Source organism: Zootoca vivipara, chromosome 9, assembly GCF_963506605.1.
Source record: "Zootoca vivipara chromosome 9, rZooViv1.1, whole genome shotgun sequence".
Classification (NCBI taxonomy): Eukaryota; Metazoa; Chordata; class Lepidosauria; order Squamata; family Lacertidae; genus Zootoca; species Zootoca vivipara.
In genome coordinates, this window is record NC_083284.1 from 46,813,432 (window position 1) to 46,830,573 (window position 17,142).

The 17,142-nt window shown below is 45.9% G+C and overlaps 1 long non-coding RNA gene across 6 annotated transcripts in view; it reads right to left on the reverse strand.

Annotated features, from left to right (window-relative positions):
* Nucleotides 1–1,889: 1,889 nt before the first annotated feature.
* Nucleotides 1,890–17,142, reverse strand: part of LOC118084148 (uncharacterized) — a 29,453-nt gene continuing 14,200 nt past the window's right edge. For 2 of the 6 annotated variants that reach the window (XR_009558150.1, XR_009558148.1), the window contains 4 exons: nucleotides 16,864–16,882; nucleotides 9,508–9,540; nucleotides 6,422–6,574; nucleotides 1,890–5,950 (listed from right to left, as the gene is read on the reverse strand). This is a non-coding gene — a long non-coding RNA (uncharacterized LOC118084148). Of the gene's footprint in view, nucleotides 5,951–6,421; nucleotides 9,541–16,863; nucleotides 16,883–17,142 lie in introns of all 6 variants that reach the window. The other 4 variants (XR_009558149.1, XR_009558153.1, XR_009558152.1 and 1 more) reach the window with 4 other exon arrangements.

Sequence of the window (17,142 nt, forward strand, 5' to 3'; positions counted from 1 at the left end):
GCATTAATACCCCAAGAGAGTCTTGCTTCACTCATAGCACAGCTTTGGATTCAAATAGAGATTAGGCATCACTCTTCCACACAGGTTTCAGTCTGCTTATTCTCCAGCTTCTAGCTTACACACTCCTACTCTCTGCTCTCAACTCTGCCTGTCTCCTTCCAACTACCCACAAGTTGAGGGAGGGGATGCAGTGACAGAGCCCCTTGCTTTGTTCCCCTAAATGGCCCATCACCCAGACTAGCACCTCCCCAAGAAACTAGCCTGGTTATTCCAAGAATTAGGGCCCAGACATTCAGCCTAACCTTCACACCACCAAACTCATGCTACTTTGTAAAGTGCTATGTTCTCTCTCTCTCTCTCTCTCTCTCTCTCTCTCTCTCTCTCTCTCTCTCTCTCTCTCTCTCTTTCCTGCATTTTTGTAAAAATATAAGGTGGTGTGTACCATATACAAGAATTATAATATTAAAGCATCCATAAGGCATCAGGAAAAATATCAGGCCAACTCACTGTAAATAAAGGAAAATTCATATTTCCAAGGCTTGCTTCATTTTTAGGCAATGTCTAAAAGAAGGCAGGACTAGCTTCTTCCAAACCTCTACTGGCAGGGAGCTCCACAGGGCAGGGCCTGCCACATTAAAAGTTTGGCCCCTAGTAAAGGCTGACTAAACCTCAGGGGTGTGAGGAACCATAGAAGTGCTCTATCAGAGGATCTCAGTGGCTGAGGTGGAGCATTGATGACACTAGTGTGTATTTCTAGCTACTGATCACATTGTTGTGTGTGTATGTATAAATGCATTATCATCATCATTTTGTTATTAATATGACTTTGCTTCCGCCCTGCCTTCTGAAGAGTCCTGGGCAACCATGCAACATCCTAATTAAAACATTCTAATTAAAACAATTTCAAAAGTTTAAAACAACCAAAAGACCATTTCAAAACATGTACAGCAATTTCCATCTGCTTAAAACCTACCCACCACTCACATACTAAATGCCTTGGTGGACAAAAATGTTTTCAGATTGTGTTTAACTGATGGTAATATAGAGGGACAAGCAGGCTTCTATAGGGAGGGTGTTTCATAATCAGGGCACTACCCTCTAGCCCAGGCATCCCCAAACTTCGTCCCTCCAGATGTTTTGGACTACAATTCCCATCTTCCCCGACCACTGGTCCTGTTAGCTAGGGATCATGGGAGTTGTAGGCCAAAACATCTGGAGGGCTGCGGTTTGGGGATGCCTGCTCTAGCCCATGCTCATTGATGACACTGTGAGCAAGGCCACCCCAGCTGCTCTAAAGGCTCAGGTTGGTTGGGAGAGGGATGTTTTAGGTACTTGTGCCCCAAGCTGCCTTCTACCACCAGATTGATTTTGACCCACCAGCTCACAGGCTGCCAATGCATTGCTTCTAGGACCAGCAACACATGGCATTACCTCACTGCTCAGCTCAACAGTCTGGCTGTCACATTTTGCACCAGCTGCAGTTTCTAGATTGTCTTCAAGGGTAGCCCCATGTAGAGCACACTGCAGTAGTCCAAATGGGAGGAGAAGTAATTAATCTATCCACTGAAAATATCCCTGGTTTGGGCCCAGAAGTTGACATTCTAGGATCTTATGATCTTGTTTCGAATGCCTTTATTTGTTGAGGATATTTATATCCCACCTCTTTTGCATCATGGAAATCAAGGCAGTACAATGTACACAAAATCCCCAGCCAATCTCCAAATGCACTTCGCTTCAAGTGCAAAGTGGCTGCCAAATGTTGTTGCAGGTGAGATCTGGAGCTGACTCACGTTCCCTCAGCATGTCATAGCCCAGGCATCCCCAAACTCGGCCTTCCAGATGTTTTGGGACTACAACTCCCATCATCCCTGACCACTGGTCCTGTTAGCTAGGGATGATGGGAGTTGTAGTCCCAAAACATTTTGGAGGGCCAAGTTTGGGGATGCTTGTCATAGCCCCATCCTGGAATCAACTTCTCCAACTTCTCCATGACAGCAGGGCAGCTGTCACTTTTTAAAGTGTGCAAATATGTGAATGAGGTCTATCATGTGAGTCTTTCCTCTTGGTGGTGATAGTGGTGGGTCGTGCCTATTCTGAAGGAAAGATCCTGACCCTAGGCCCTGCCCATGTGGTTACAGGCTTTTAAGTATGGCAGCGACGCTGTTGGGTAGAAAAGCAACTCCCATGATTGGCTGGGGTATGTAGACAGCACCTAAGAGATCATCTCTGGCTAAGTGATTCTGGTGTGCCTGCAGAAAGGGAGATCCGTTTGATCAAGACGTTTCTCTGTGTGTGGATTTTCTTTAGGAGCAAGTGTTTTCCACTTAGTGGAAGCAAAGAGTTTGCTAAGTGGAAGAGACAGCAAAAGGGTGCCTGTTTATGAACCCATCCTTTCTACTGAACCCCAGAGGAGGAGACGCCCATTCATGTAGGAACCTCATACATGCATGGAGCACTGTGCCAGCATCTAAATGTTTTCCTTGGCTTTTTTATTTATTAAATCCATATATCAGCTGCATTGTGCATGCTACAGCTGGTTCTGCAATAAATAAATAAATGCATATGGAATGATATGTTGAATGAAACATACAGCTGAGTAATATGAATAGAATTTTAATAAAATTAAAAATATTGGCTTATAATTTTAATCATTTCAAAAGTTTTGGGCACTGACACCAAAACATTCTGGATCTGGATCTCACCGCTTCCCTACCAAGATGCAGTCAAGATAATTTTTTATTATTGACATATTCCCTTTGCCAGTTTATAAATTGAGTGTAAGGGCATTCAGAACATGACATTTGTATTGGAAAAATACTGTAATGTGGTTTATTCTGCCCCCACCCCCCACCCCTGCTGAATATTCAAACAAATAAACAAAACGTGACATTTTTATTAAAATTCACCAGGTCCCTTGGAATGTCCTTTTGCTCTCCACAAGCCCTGATTTAAAAGAGAAATATGTGTTGTTTGAAAAATACTTCATTCTGACTACAACATGTTCATATTAGCGAAATGCTGCTTTTCAGCATCTATTTAGTCTCCCAGCCCGGAGGAATAGCTCCATCCTCTAAGAGTTTAGCAATCCTTAGGATCCAGCAGCAGGGATCAATTATAACTATGGAGGAGCAAGCTCATCTCTAAGTTGACTTAGTTGGTGTATTTAAAATGTTCTCATATATAAGTTCTCATATATAAGAAAGAGAGAGGGGGGGGGAGAGAGAGAGAGAGAGAGAGAGAAAAAGAAAGAAAGAAAGAAAGAAAGAAAGAAAGAAAGAAAGAAAGAAAGAAAGAAAGAAAGAAAGAAAGAAAGAAAGAAAGAAAGAAAGAAAGAATTGACACTGACCCTGGTTGTCTTGTGCTTCTGATCCATGCATGAATGAAGACTGGTGCCTCTCTCACCCCACTGAGTGGCATCCTAGAGGCGCTCCAGGTCTCTCTATCTTGACAGAATTTTTTTTGGGGGGGGACCCACCTCTTCTCTTTTGTTTAACCTATATTGGAATTGTTTTACTTATCTTTCCAATTGAATGAGCTTTTTTTAAAAAATTCACGATAAGTTTGTTGTAACCCACCCTGTGGCAAAGGGCAGGTAAGAAATCATTCAAATGAATGAAAACAGTACATTGCTACCTCGGGTTATGAATTTAATTAGTTCCGGAGGTCTGTTCTTAACCTGAAACTGTTCTTATCCATAGGTACCACTTTAGCTAATGGGGCCTCCCATTGCCACCGTGCCGCTGCTGCACAATTTCTGTTCTCATCCTGCAGCAAAGTTCTTAACCCGAGGTACCACTTCTGGGTTAGCGGAGTTTGTAACCTGAAGTGTTTGTAACCCGAGGTGTTTGTAACCCGAGGTACCACTGTATCTGTTATTTGGAGTCTTTTCTCAGCCATGCCCCTCTACCTGTGCCACACCATTCATCACCCCTGCTTCACATTGTCCTTGAATATTTATTTGCCTAGCTGGAATGTGCCCTTGAACTCTGACCATGCTTCTTGCTTGCCTGGATGGACAACGGTGAGAGGTGTGTTTAGAAAACAACCTGGAAAACAAAGGTACAAGTGTGACCTTCAGAAAGCTGGCAAGAATCGAATGCAACCATCTGGCTGGGAAAGTCCCCCCCCCCCTCCAGCTACCAGCTGTTGCACCAGCTGCTGTGGGCCCTCCAGATGTTGTTGCTATGCAACCCTCATCAGCCTCAGTCAGCATGGCCAAAGGTCAGGGAAGATGGGAGTTGGAGTCCAGTATCTTTCAGTGAGCCACAGATTCCCCAACCCTGCCACAGACTGTAGGGACAGAGGTAAAAGCTGCCAATTGGGGCAGCTAATTCCAAATCTCTCTCCAGGAGTAGAACTGTGCTTGGCAAGGTGTGTTGCTACTTGTGTATTAAGCCGATCTCTAGGATCAGGTTCATCAGAGGATATTAGGACAACCTACTCCAACCTGATGGCCTCCAGGTGTTTTGGACTACAACATCCATCAGCACCAGCCATCACAGCCCTTCTGTCTGAGATTGGTAGGAGTTGCAATCCAAAACATCTGCAGGCCACCAGGTTGGCAAAAGCTGCACTCAAAGTTTTCAAACAACTGATTACTATTTACCTGCAGTATCTCCTCTACTGTAGAGTGATCTTCCATTTTGCTTTTGCTCCTGCTGGCCCCTGATTTAAATGGAGATAGACCACCTTGGTTATACTGTATACTCAATTCCTTTGGGTTTGTTGGGCTGCAGCTGGAGACTGATCCCAAAACTCACCACAGGATGGGACCTGCTTGTTGCTGTACTGGTGCAGCAATCTTGTTGTACAAACATTGCTATGATTTTGTGCCATTGCAATGGTCCAGGAGCAGGGTGTGGAGCCTTCCCTCTGTCCACCCCCAGCCTGTTCTGATTGAATTCCTTTTCACCTCCACCCTTGTTGAAGTGTCAACATTAGTATAGAAGCCAACTCCTAGGGGCCAAGGTCCTTTCACCGCCCCCCCCCCTAAAATATTTGAGGAGGCTGCCCACCCAAGCTGATGGGCATTGCCATTCAAATGGGGCGTGTGTGTGTGTGTGTGCTGTGTCTTGTGATCAATTATGTGGGGTGAGGATTACCTGGCACTCCCCCCCCCTCATATTTTACTCACGTTGGCACCCCTGAACATTACTGGGGTTAGAACTGCAGCGGCTTCCATGGTATTGGGATGGGAACCAATGAGGTCAGGTCTCCAGTACTGTACTGCTGTGGGGGAGAAGCCTCACTTGAGATGGCCATGCTGTAAGATCTGGACTTCTTCCATCTAAATTCAGGTGTCAATTTATGAATAAATCATATTTCTTAAAGCTATGACAGCCTCCACCACATATTGATTCTCAAAGGAACACAGACCCTTGGTGAGCACCTGGAACTGGCTGAAATCTTGCCACAGCTCAGCAGAGATTGGGGGTGACAATCCAAGCCTTGTAACCATGTTTTCCCCTTATATTGCTACAGTACAAGTTAAAGGTGGGGATGGGGGTTGAAAGGTTGAACATGGAGAGACATAGACTATCCCTATGGTGACTTTGCCTTTGACTACAGCCCTTTCAAATTGCTGCTTGTGGAAATAAAGTTAAATGGCTATAGTAGTTTCTGTACGTTTTTAAAAATAGAACTGAGCAGAACTATATCCCTAAGATATCTATTGCTATCGGGCTCTGTTACATAGGCTGTGAATTTAATCAAAACACCTCTCCCTCTCTTTTCAGAACACCACACCCTGAAAATATGTGGTACATGTACATATTTTGATGTTTATTCCTACCGGATCGTGAACAAAATGGATCTGACAACTTTTCCCGAGTGCCTCTTCAATAGTCACTTAATGGAAACGTTGGAACGGAGAAGTCTGTTTAAAGTTCTTTCCTTCTCTTGCCTCTGAACAAAACCTTAATGGTGTGTTTACGGCCTTGAGCTATGCTGCCTGTGAAGAAAAGAAATCATGGGTGGGTGGGTGGGGTAGAAGCTGGAAAACTCTAGGAAACACGTTTCTGACGGTGAGGCCTCTGGGGTTGCCCATGTGCGTCCCACATTGTGCCTTGAGCACCCTTTGATGTTTCTCTCCCCCCATCCCCACACATAAAACATACCTCATGGCCATCTTCCTCCCAAAGAGGTGATCTCCCACTGATTTCGGGGGATGGGGGCAGCAGGATCATCTCTCAATAGGCTATACACCAGAGATGTGTGTATGTACTTTTAAATCCTGCATGCTTATTCGGAAATGAGTTCCGCTGCCTTCCGTGGGGGCTTCTGTTTAGGATTATTGCTGCCTCAGTGTATATTCAGACTCTTTTCTTCATTGCCAAATATCTCTTACGATGCTGCCACTATGCGAGCTAAGAAGAGTCGGTTTCAACTGTCCATTAATGAATTAATTGCATTTCTATCTCACCTTTTTCTCCAAGGATCTCAAGGTAGTGTGCATGGATCTTCCCACTCCTCATGTAATCCCCACGACAACCCTGTGAGGTAGGTCCGGTTGAAGGTCACCCAGTGGGCTTCATGGTCAAGCAGGGATTTGAACCCTTGTCTTCCAGGTCCTAGTCTGTCAAGACACCACACCACTTCCTGAAGGAGCATCTCCACCCCCATCGTTCAGCCTGGACACTGAGGTCCACCTTCAAGGGCCTTCTGGCGGTTCCCTCACTGCGAGAAGTGAGGTTACAGGAACCAGGCAGAGGGCCTTCTCGGTAGTAGCGCCCGCCCTGTGGAACGCCCTCCCATCAGATCTCAAGGAAATAAACAACTATCTGACTTTTAGAAGACATCTGAAGGCAACCATGTTTAGGGAAGTTTTTAGTGTTTGATGTTTTATCATTTTTTTAATATTCTGTTGGACGGGGTAGAAATTTTATTATTATTATTCGTCATCATCCTAATTGTTATAGGTAAGGATTGCAGCCTTAATCCTTCCCTTTCCATTCCCCTTGGAAGGAAGTATGGAGAACAGGAAGGGAACAACCAAAATATGTAAGAGAGAACTGTAGAAAATAAGAACACCGAAAGCTGCCTTATACCGAGTGAGACCTTCAGGCTATCTAGCTCACTGTTGTGTACACTGACTGGCAGCAGCTCTTCAGAGTTTCAGGCAAGTGCATTCCCAACCCTATTTGGAGATGCTGGGGATTGAACCTGGGACTTTTTGCCTGCAAAGCAAAAATCCTACTGCATTAGCCATGACCCATATCCATCCTACAGCGTCTTGAGAAACACTGCTGCTTGATGTGCTTTCCCTCCAATCAGCTTCCCTTTGAAAACTTAAGCCACTGGGGTCTGTACATGAGAGACGTGCCCAGATGTCACCATACGTGCAGATGGCAGTTTCATGAATAGGAGTTTGGGGAGGGGTTGCAGGTGTGGGGAAACCAGACAGGTAATATGTATTAGGCGAGGACATCTCCATCATCATCATCATCTCTCTAGTGTGTACAGCAGTGTGCAATGCAACTTGAAATGTGAGGGTGTGTATGGAAATCAACCTCATTGCATTTTAAGCCTCTAACGTCTACATAGCCTAGCAGAGTAGTCTTCTGCCCTTACTTGTGCTTTGCCATGTTTGAGATAGCAGGGTAGAAGGCTAAGACACTTTCTTCCTATTCCCCACCTCCCTTGGATTTGCAGCCTTAATTGTCTGCATTTCCCCCAAAATCAATGTGTTCTTTTGAAAGAATATAAATTAATCAAAAGAACCGCACACATATTGCATGTATGCACATTAAAATAAATGTGCAACCCTGTACAAAAAGGAAGATGCACACTCAGACACATGCACACCTATACATGTGTGTTGGGTGTGTGTGTGGGTGTAAAATACAGAGTCTGCTTTTGCCCATTTATAGTCATACAGTATTGGGATTTCTGGCTCAGGCCTGCAGTTAAATAAGACATGGCATTCGAAATGTGATCCTCTGTGGGACTACTGTGGAATTATGAACAGGCTGTTCTCATTTCTGTCTTTCCCTAATGAAGGGCAGGGGACCCCAATGGTATCTGGCTAGCCTGTATAGCTTTATCTTTGGGATACAACATTCCTGGAAAGCTTGTGCATAGCAAACACATTCCTCATTAGTTCACAGAGTTCTACAAATTCCAAAAATACAGTTTGTGTACTGATGACATTGCCACCCTTTCTCTAATAAGTGTAGAAACTCATTAGGCTCTTCTGGGAGGTGAGTGTTTGAGACAATTGTGTTACATAATAAGAATGAATTGGTAGATAACGAAAGTTCATTGACAGCAAATACTGAGAAGCTTTCTGTCAGTCTTCAGGGAACCTGTTAGAAAATATTTATTCTTCTACCAGTTTTACTACCAAATACCTATTTATCTACTGGCACTTTGACGTGCTTTCGAATTGCTAGGTGGGCAGGAGCTGGGACTGAGCAACGGGAGCTCACCCTGTCGCGGGATTCGAACCACCAACCTTCTGATCGGCAAGCCCTAGGCTCTGTGGTTTAACCCACAGCACCACCCGCGTCCCTACAGATGAGATGTAACAAGGGAGAATTCTGGGGGTGGTGGAAGGAAAACTGAGATTGGTGAGGCCATGCCTCATCTGCCCTAATGGACCAGGTTCCACTGCCACCAACCCTGACTGCAGCCCTTTGCCCCTCCTGAAAGCTGCTCTGAAGGTCTCCAAGCATCTGGAGGGGGTTTTCAGGGCAGGAGGGAGCTGCTTACAGGACATGGTAGCACAAATGCCCCCATTCCATAAGCAAAATTAACTCCATGCTGCTTTAAATCCAAATCTTTCTATCCAGCTGTTCTCAAAGGTGATCATAGCATTGGCCCATTATATTCTCCCATCAACCCTATGAGGGAAGTGGAGAAACCATGCTGTTTGCAAATGAGCAAATGTAGGCAAAGCTATAAGAGATACCAATCTAATATTCTATGGCAAGTAAAAGCTATCGCCAAACTATTTGGCCAGTGTGCATTTAAGAAAGGTATGTGCCTTCTAGAAGGTTATGATGTAATAGCTCGGTTGGTTAGAACATGGTGCTGATAATGCCAAGGTTTCAAGTTTGATTCCTATATGGGACAGCAGCTTATTCTTCCATTGCAGAAGGTGGACTAGATGGTCCTCAGGGTCCCTTGCAATTCTCAAGTCTATGATTCTATGAAATATTCTTTCCTTTCAAAATAATAATAATAATAATAATAATAATAATAATAATAATAATAATAATTACCCTGTCTTTAGAGCACACTCATAGTTTACACAGAAGTAAGTCTACTGGTTTGGATTCAAGAGACTGGTGCGAAGGTGGGGAGAGAGGAACCAAAGGAAGGAAAATCTTACCATGTACCCTACTCCCATCCAATTTGGGGGACTATTAAGTGATAGAAAGCTGTGATCTCATGCCCAAGCTGGCCAGATGATAAACAGAGAGAGAGGATGGAAGACCATGCAGGCTGAAGCAGCCAACTATTTTTATGGACTTTCTATAGAATATCCCTGCCTAATTTATGACATACCTTTTCAAGCTGAAACTGCCACCAAGTGCTCATCTGTAGGATGAAAGGAAAAAGCTTTTGTTCCAGGTAGAAATAAAAGAAACCTCTTACAGTCTACTTTGCCACGTGCTTCATAGCTGGGCAGAGGGTTGGCAAAGACTTCAAGGTCACATACAAACAAGTCTTCTTACAATGAAAAAAGTTCTTTTTCACATCCTACCTGATAGCCAAGTCCTGTGTGTCACGGTCTTACTGCGTTAAACGTGCTATGTTGTTGTAGGTATTGAATAATTTAAGTGTGGTTTTTCCAGAGGATGCTAATCCATTAAAGTGAATGGGTAGTTTTCCCACCCCCCCTCCCTCCCTCCCTCACTTACTTACTTACTTACAAGCCCAAGGGTGGCACTGCCTGCCAGCTTCCTCCTCCTTAGTCACAGCATTGTCCTTGTAGAACTTGGTGGGAAGTGGGGAGCAAGAGAGAGAAAACTAGAATATGTATCTATCTATCTATCATCGACTCTGACTCCACCTACTGTTGGCCTACCAGCATGAAGTGCACCAGCCACCACTGAGGTTTTCTGACACCTACCCAGGAGGTAGGAATGATAAAAACAAATTCACAGTAAAATACATGCAGTTTTAGAATTGGCAATCTCCTAAACTAGAGGTTCCCAAACTGTGGTCCACGAGCTTCATTCAGGCAGTCTGCAATGTGTCTGTGGATTTGTGGCTGAACATGGGAGATGTCCTTAAATATTGCTTGACGGGGGTCTCTTGGAGCTTCAGGGATTGAATCAGAGACCTTCTGCATGAAAGGCAGATGTTCTACTGCTAAGCAATAGAGGAAGAAAGTCACAACTCTCCAAGGTAGCTTTTTCATGGAGTTTCATTTTCAGGGTTTGGACTTCGAACATTGCACCGATTCAGCTTAGGGTGGTCATGTGATAGCATCTGAGTCAGCCTGAAGAGGAAGTTCTCTGAAACCGAACAGCTGGCACACTGCTATGGCAACTTAAATGAGTCCAAGATCTGCTTTAGGGATACCTAGCAGGCTATGATTCTATGTTGCCCTTTAAAGCCATATGCAAACAGTGAAACAATGGGTGGAAGGCAGCACTTGGATGCTATGGGTTCCAAATTAAATCTGACAGGGAAGAGGAATCCCATCCCACAGCAACCCAATGAGGGTTGAATATGGACATAGAATGCAGACTGGCTGTTGAGGGAGGTCAGGAGCAGAAAACAGGAGAGAAGGAGGGAGGAGTGGATGGGTGGATGGATGGATGGATTTGTTGAAACTCTGAACAGAAGCACTCCACACTGAATTACAGTATTACAGAGGTCCACTTGTTCCTTCAAGTTCCGATGTTCAGGGTATGAGTGATGCTGCCTATGTAGCCAAAACACCACCACCAAGACAGGAGGGAGGTACTGTCAGGATCTGGTGAACCCCAAGATTTGGAGAAGAATAAAAAATCAGGGGAAACCCCCAATTGGGAGGGGTGGATAGTGAGGATCTTTCAGTTCTGTTGGGTCTGCAGCCCAAACACAACTTTGCCAATCCTGAGTTTGGCCTCCCTTCATAAGCCTCTGCGATTGGGAGGGGTTTATACAGGCGCCGAACTTTTGACAGGATTGGGCTCAGAGTCAGACCTATCTCGTTCCTCCTGCCTTTCCCAGCAGCGACGCTCTTTTGCCTGGCTTCCGCATAAGAAGATCCACCCCCATCTCTCTCCCCCCCCCCCCGCCGCCCCAATTCCCAACCGAACCGTGTCTTCTGGTATTTGGAGCAATTATGCGGTGTGTGTTTCCCCCCCTTCCTATTGGGACGATCTGTCAACAGCTTCTGGAAGCAGCTTATTCATCTTCATTAGGGCTCCAGCGATATGTCATTCCGGAGAGGAGGGGAAGACGACGAAGCCAATTTGGCTGGGACGATCAGGGAGCGAGGTCACGCTGCGCACCGAGGACTCGGTGGGTGCGAGCAAGGCTGGAGCGTGGGCCCGGCCGGGGGAGTCACTGGGGTGTCAAAGGACCCGCCGCTCCCCCGGGGAATCGACGACCCCTCACCCCCCGCCCTGGGCTCTTCACATCCTCGTTAGCCATCGCGATGAGAGGCCGGCTGCGTGAAGGGCTGGCCTAGGACTCTTTGCAGAGGGAGTTTTAGGCTGCATTCCGGAGCAGGAAGAAACCCCACTGGAATGAATGGGATGCATTCCAAGGAAATGCGCGCAAGACGGAGAGGAAGGGAGAAGCAGGGTTCAGAGGGAAGAAGGCAGAGCCAGGGCCGAAGGAGAGCCTCGACGGGACTGTGGAGGGGGACGTGTAAGGGCATCGACGTCGGATTTCATGGGAAGCTCCTCGCCCCAAACACTCCCTGGAACCCTAAACTGGAGCACACTGGCTTGTTAAGACGGGTTCAGCACCTGGCAGAGAGCAAGAGAGACCACTGACATCACAATTCTCTGCATACAAATTGTTAGCAAAAAATAAATAATTTTTTTTTAAAGAAAGCCATGTTAGGAGCCCCAGTGGCACAATGCGTCTGGCTGTTAACCAGAAGGTTGGTGGTTCGAACCCAGCCAGGGACGGCTTGTGGGCAGGATTCTTGGGGTTGGACTAGATGACCCTCGGGATCCCTTCCAACTCTACAATTCTGTGATTCTAAGTACACAAAGAGAGTTCTTTGGCACTTTGCAAGATTAACGTGTTTACTGTGGCACCAGCTTATCTTGACCTAAAAAGACAGAGAAACACACACACACCCCGCGCGAAAACCGGAATATGAAAAGCGATGATGATAAACCGGTGATGAGGAATTTTTGGCCCTCCAGATGTTCCTGAACTACGCTTCCCATCGTCCCTGACCATTTGCCATGCTTGCTGGGGTTCATGGGAGTTGTAGTTCAGCAGCATCTGGATGCCAAAGGTTCCCCCATCCCTGCGCTGCGGTCAAGAGGAAAAACTCCCAACTGCAACATTTTATTGCAGTGTCCCAGTTGCTCTCTAAGTTCCCGATCAATTCCTGATGAGAGTCCTTTCTAGGCCAAGACACCGCTTGCCACAATCACCTGCCATTTTGTCAGTCCAAATGGCCTACTCATTTTCCCGGGAAAAGGCCCTTCCATTTGAGGGCGTGTAAAGGGTGCCACGATAAATCGGCTAGCCTTTAAGGGGCCGCATAACCACATTGCACATCGTGAAACAGTATATCACGCTGTTAATTGAAGGCAAAGCCACAAGCATGGATTTGGGATTCTTAAATCATTTCTCATGTTATATGTTATATACCGCATAGATCACGGCGAAGACACACGTTCAGGCTGAGAGTCCAAGCACATTTTCTGAGAAGTTCACTCAGTGTGTCTTCCTTTTAGGAAAGGGCTTCCAAAAACACAGGATTTATTTAAGTGTCCATTATGTCCTGTTCACCTTATAGACCATTATCCTCTTCTTAAATCTCTTCCTCGCTCCGTTTTGGAAATTTCCATTTACTTTTGTCGGTTATTTATACCTCCATCTTAAGTCATAGTACTGATGCCAGAATTTGGCAAACCGCAGCTTCGCCATTAACACCTTTTTACCGAGTCTTTCCCACTGATGTTTGCCGACAGGGCGTTTCGAAGTGATTATTGCAGTCCATCCGATGTATTTCCCATTCAAATCGCTCTCTGGAGAGCCCCTAAGAACTCAGGAGTTGGCAAACTCAGCCCGGTTGGAGCCCAGCCCTGAACGGTGCCAAAAGCTCTTCTTGCTTTTCCAAAAGAAAGCGGTGGGTGGCGCTCGAGTTCCCTCGCATTATTAACCCGACGGATGCTGTGTGCTGTGGGCTGACTCAGGCTGGCTGGCACACGTCTCTAGGAGAGACCGAGGCAGAGAAATGGGCAGCTGAAATGTTTTTAGAATAACATTTCTTTTCTTTTAAAAAAGACTGCTATTTAAAATGGTTAAGATGTCTCCCTAGACAGAATTAGGGATTCTAGGAAAGGCTATTTTTGGTCAATCAAAAATGCTTATATTCCCAAACCGTTTGAAGAATTCCCACATAAAGGATTGGATTAGATCATATAAAACAGTTGGCGTTCCTGCAATATTCAAAGAATGGAGATTTCCCCTGATTTAGCACTTTAGGCCAAGAGAAAGAAAGATCAAATCTGTTATGCTTCTGAAGCCAATTGGGTTTTTTTGGTTTTTGTTTTTATTCACATTGATAAACGGTCATTTTAGCAGAATAAGATCGTGGGCGGACACATAAACCAGGGGATCATATGTTTGAATGCTTCCCCCATTTATTATTTCTTAAAAATATCGACCTATAGTAGAAAAGGCTGAGCTAAACTCTTTCAGCCTATATGGTAGATTGCAAGACTGAAGCCTAAGGCATGTGCTACCCCAGCAACAGAAAGAATGGGAAATGAGGTGGTTGCATAATAATGTCACTTCTGACAACAGATGAGGGGCATTTTTAATAATAATAATAATAATAAACTGCTGTGTAAATATATCCCTGCAGGTAGAATAGTGCTTTGGATCAGGGAGTGCTTTGGATCAGAGAATGTTGCACTATCTCACAGCCAGACAAGGCTCCTGACCAAATATTCATTTACCAAAGTATCACACCCATACACTTATATACTCAGGCTCTCCCGTTCCTTATATTGCGCTTGTGCACGTCTGTAAAGGTGTGCGCAAAGTAAAGTGCCCCCCCCCTTCAAAGTCAAGGACGACCAAATTGATTTTCGGAGACAGTCAAATACAATTATCCCCGCGCTATGGGACACAAGGCAACGCTGCGCTGGAATTAACCTCCTTTCAATATTCTCTAACGATCACACGATTCATTTGCTCCCTTAATCCTAATAACCTTGCCAGCATCAGTCTCAATAACAGACTCCATTGAATAAGCCAACATCTGAATACATTTATGAGCTTGCTGAGATGACATTGCTCGGGCCCCTTGTACTGTCCATTACAGGCAGCCTGCTAAAGTGTTCAGATGGACTAGGAGACAGAAACGGAAAGCGCCATTCCACACGGGCTGATAGAACACCGGGAGAGACTGACAAGAAAGCGACACCCTGGTCCATTTCTCCCGTCTTTGCTAGTAGAATTGGGTATCCGTCCTTTGCTCTGGTTCAGTTCGCTTCTCCACGAGGCAGGAATGGGGACTGTCCCAGAGCAAAACGCCTGCACGCTCGATCTGAGCAAAAGCCCAGGCCGTGCAAGAAACGGGAAAGATTCCAAACCCTTTCTTGGGCAACGTTCACGGCCCAAGGTTTCTCTTTGCTCAGATACCACCAACCAACCAGGGCCCTTAGACTCAAAACCGAAAGGCACCGAGGTTAGAAGCAGAGGAAGAAAACTTGTTCGCGCCAACGTGAACTTCTGAAGCTCTTTTTGTTCGTTCGACTATTCGGGACTAGTCTAACAGAGGACTTTGCAGCCATTGCCCCGCGATCAGACTAAACTGGGGCAGGATGGAGTCCAGAGGCCAGTGGCATTTCCCTCCCCCCATTTTATCACGGATAATGCATGTCACAAGGCTGAGTCCTAGATCAAATCGAGCTCTGAGGATATTAAGGCACGCCTTGGGAGGAGGACAATCCTTAAGCCCCCCTCCCTTTTTTAAAGTATTGGTCATGGACAATACTGTCCCCCCTAACTCAAGTAAATAAATAGAAATACTTAACTAACTGATCAATTGCGTCACAGATAAAGAGGTTCTGCCCCCCCCAACATAAAGCCTCCCCCCCCCCAATAAATCCTGGCTACGCCCATTAGTCCTCTTGAACAAAAGGGTCCACGTTTAGAGCACTGGTGGCCTGTCCCCACTCTGACCACAGCTCCATTAAGAAGCCCAAGCTTTCCTTTCATCCATGATGTTTTGGGAGTACACTCATTTCAAACAAGCGATGTATAAGGTCGAAATGTCAAACTGCAATGATAGCTTTGAAGGTGCTGTCCTTTCTCCGTTTCCTCACCTGCCACTGTGAGGGGCGGGAATCTGTTTTATACCACGTGGTTTCTCCTTCTCCCCGTCTAGTCCACCGTGGTGGCTTCCAGATATGGCTAGACTGCAGTTTCCATTAGCCCCAACCAACGTAGCCATTGATCATCAGGGATAATAGGAGCTGTAGTCCACATTGACTGCGGGTGCGGCTAATGTGAATTATGGTTCAACCCCATCTGGAGGCCACCGTTGGCTACCCCCCCCCCCCCAAAAAAATCTATTCCAACATTGCCTTTTCAGTCTTCTCCAATCTGGTGCAGCGCAGATGTTTTGGGCTACAACTCGTTATCAAGCCCCAGCTTGATGGGTCTATATTCTGACTAGTCCTCCCGAGTCTGCTACTTGATCTTTTTTAACCCTAAATATGCCCCTAAGGGAACTTGCACGTGTTTGCCCATTGAGCTAAAGCCCCGGTAAAAGGTAAAGGTAAAGGACCCCTGACCATTAGGTCCAGTCGTGACCGACTCTGGGGTTGCGCGCTCATCTCGCATTATTGGCCGAGGGAGCCGGCGTATAGCTTCCAGGTCATGTGGTCAGCATGACAAAGCCGCTTCTGGCAAACCAGAGCAGCACATGGAAACGCCGTTTACCTTCCCGCTGTAGCGGTTCCTATTTATCTACTTGCATTTTGACGTGCTTTCGAACTGCTAGGTTGGCAGGAGCTGGGACCAAGCAACGGGAGCTCATCCCGTCACAGGGATTCGAACCGCCGACCTTCTGATCAGCAAGCCCTAGGCTCAGTGGTTTAACCACAGCGGCACCTGGGTCCCGGTACCTCCACCTGAATATCCCCCTGGTGATTGACTGGGCAATAGGTCGGTGCTGCAAGCGAATAACCTTATGGTAGGATCTGACCAAGGCCACCCATGGAAACCTGTGGCAGAGAGGCAGGAGGCCTGCGCTCCAGATGTCCTGCGATATCAGACACATTCCAGAAACCGACACCACCCATAGCCTCCCTCGGCTTGGAGCACACAACAAACAGCTGCTGTTTGCACGTTGTAAGCCACCGTTTCCTTACAGGCAATGTATACAGTTTTCTGTAATACACCCTCCCTTTTTTATCAGTGAGATATTACAGAGATGGCTCGCAGCTCCTCCAGACGTCCCTCTCTTTCTGCACTTACAGCCAATTAAAATAAAGAGAGCATCCCACGCCAGGATGGATTAGAACCAAGGCTGAACAAAATCTCTGGTCTTAACCAACTGTCTCTCATCTTTTGAAATGCCCCACGAATATATTTGCAAAGAAATAATAACAATACTGCTCAAGAATTAAAATACAGGCACGTTTACTCAGAAGTTCCATTGAGTCCCATTAACTGCTCTAAGGACCACTTTAAAAAATCACAAAACGGTAAACTCACTTTCCAGTATTACAGGAATCTTCTCCAAGTTCGATGTTAAACAACACGAAGTTGAGGGGAAAGAAGAAAAGAGACGAATAAAATATGCGTTAGTTAGACGACATAGCGGAAGCTCCATCTCTTGCTTGTTAAGCAGGCGTCATGACGGCGATTTCTGTCCATTGCAAATCACTGTTTGTCCCAAAGCAAAGCATCCTGACCGTGAAGCATTATGGGAGCAGGGAAGGCAGTGGCCTCTCTCTCCCTCTGAAAACATCAACGCCAGCAGTTATTGGAATC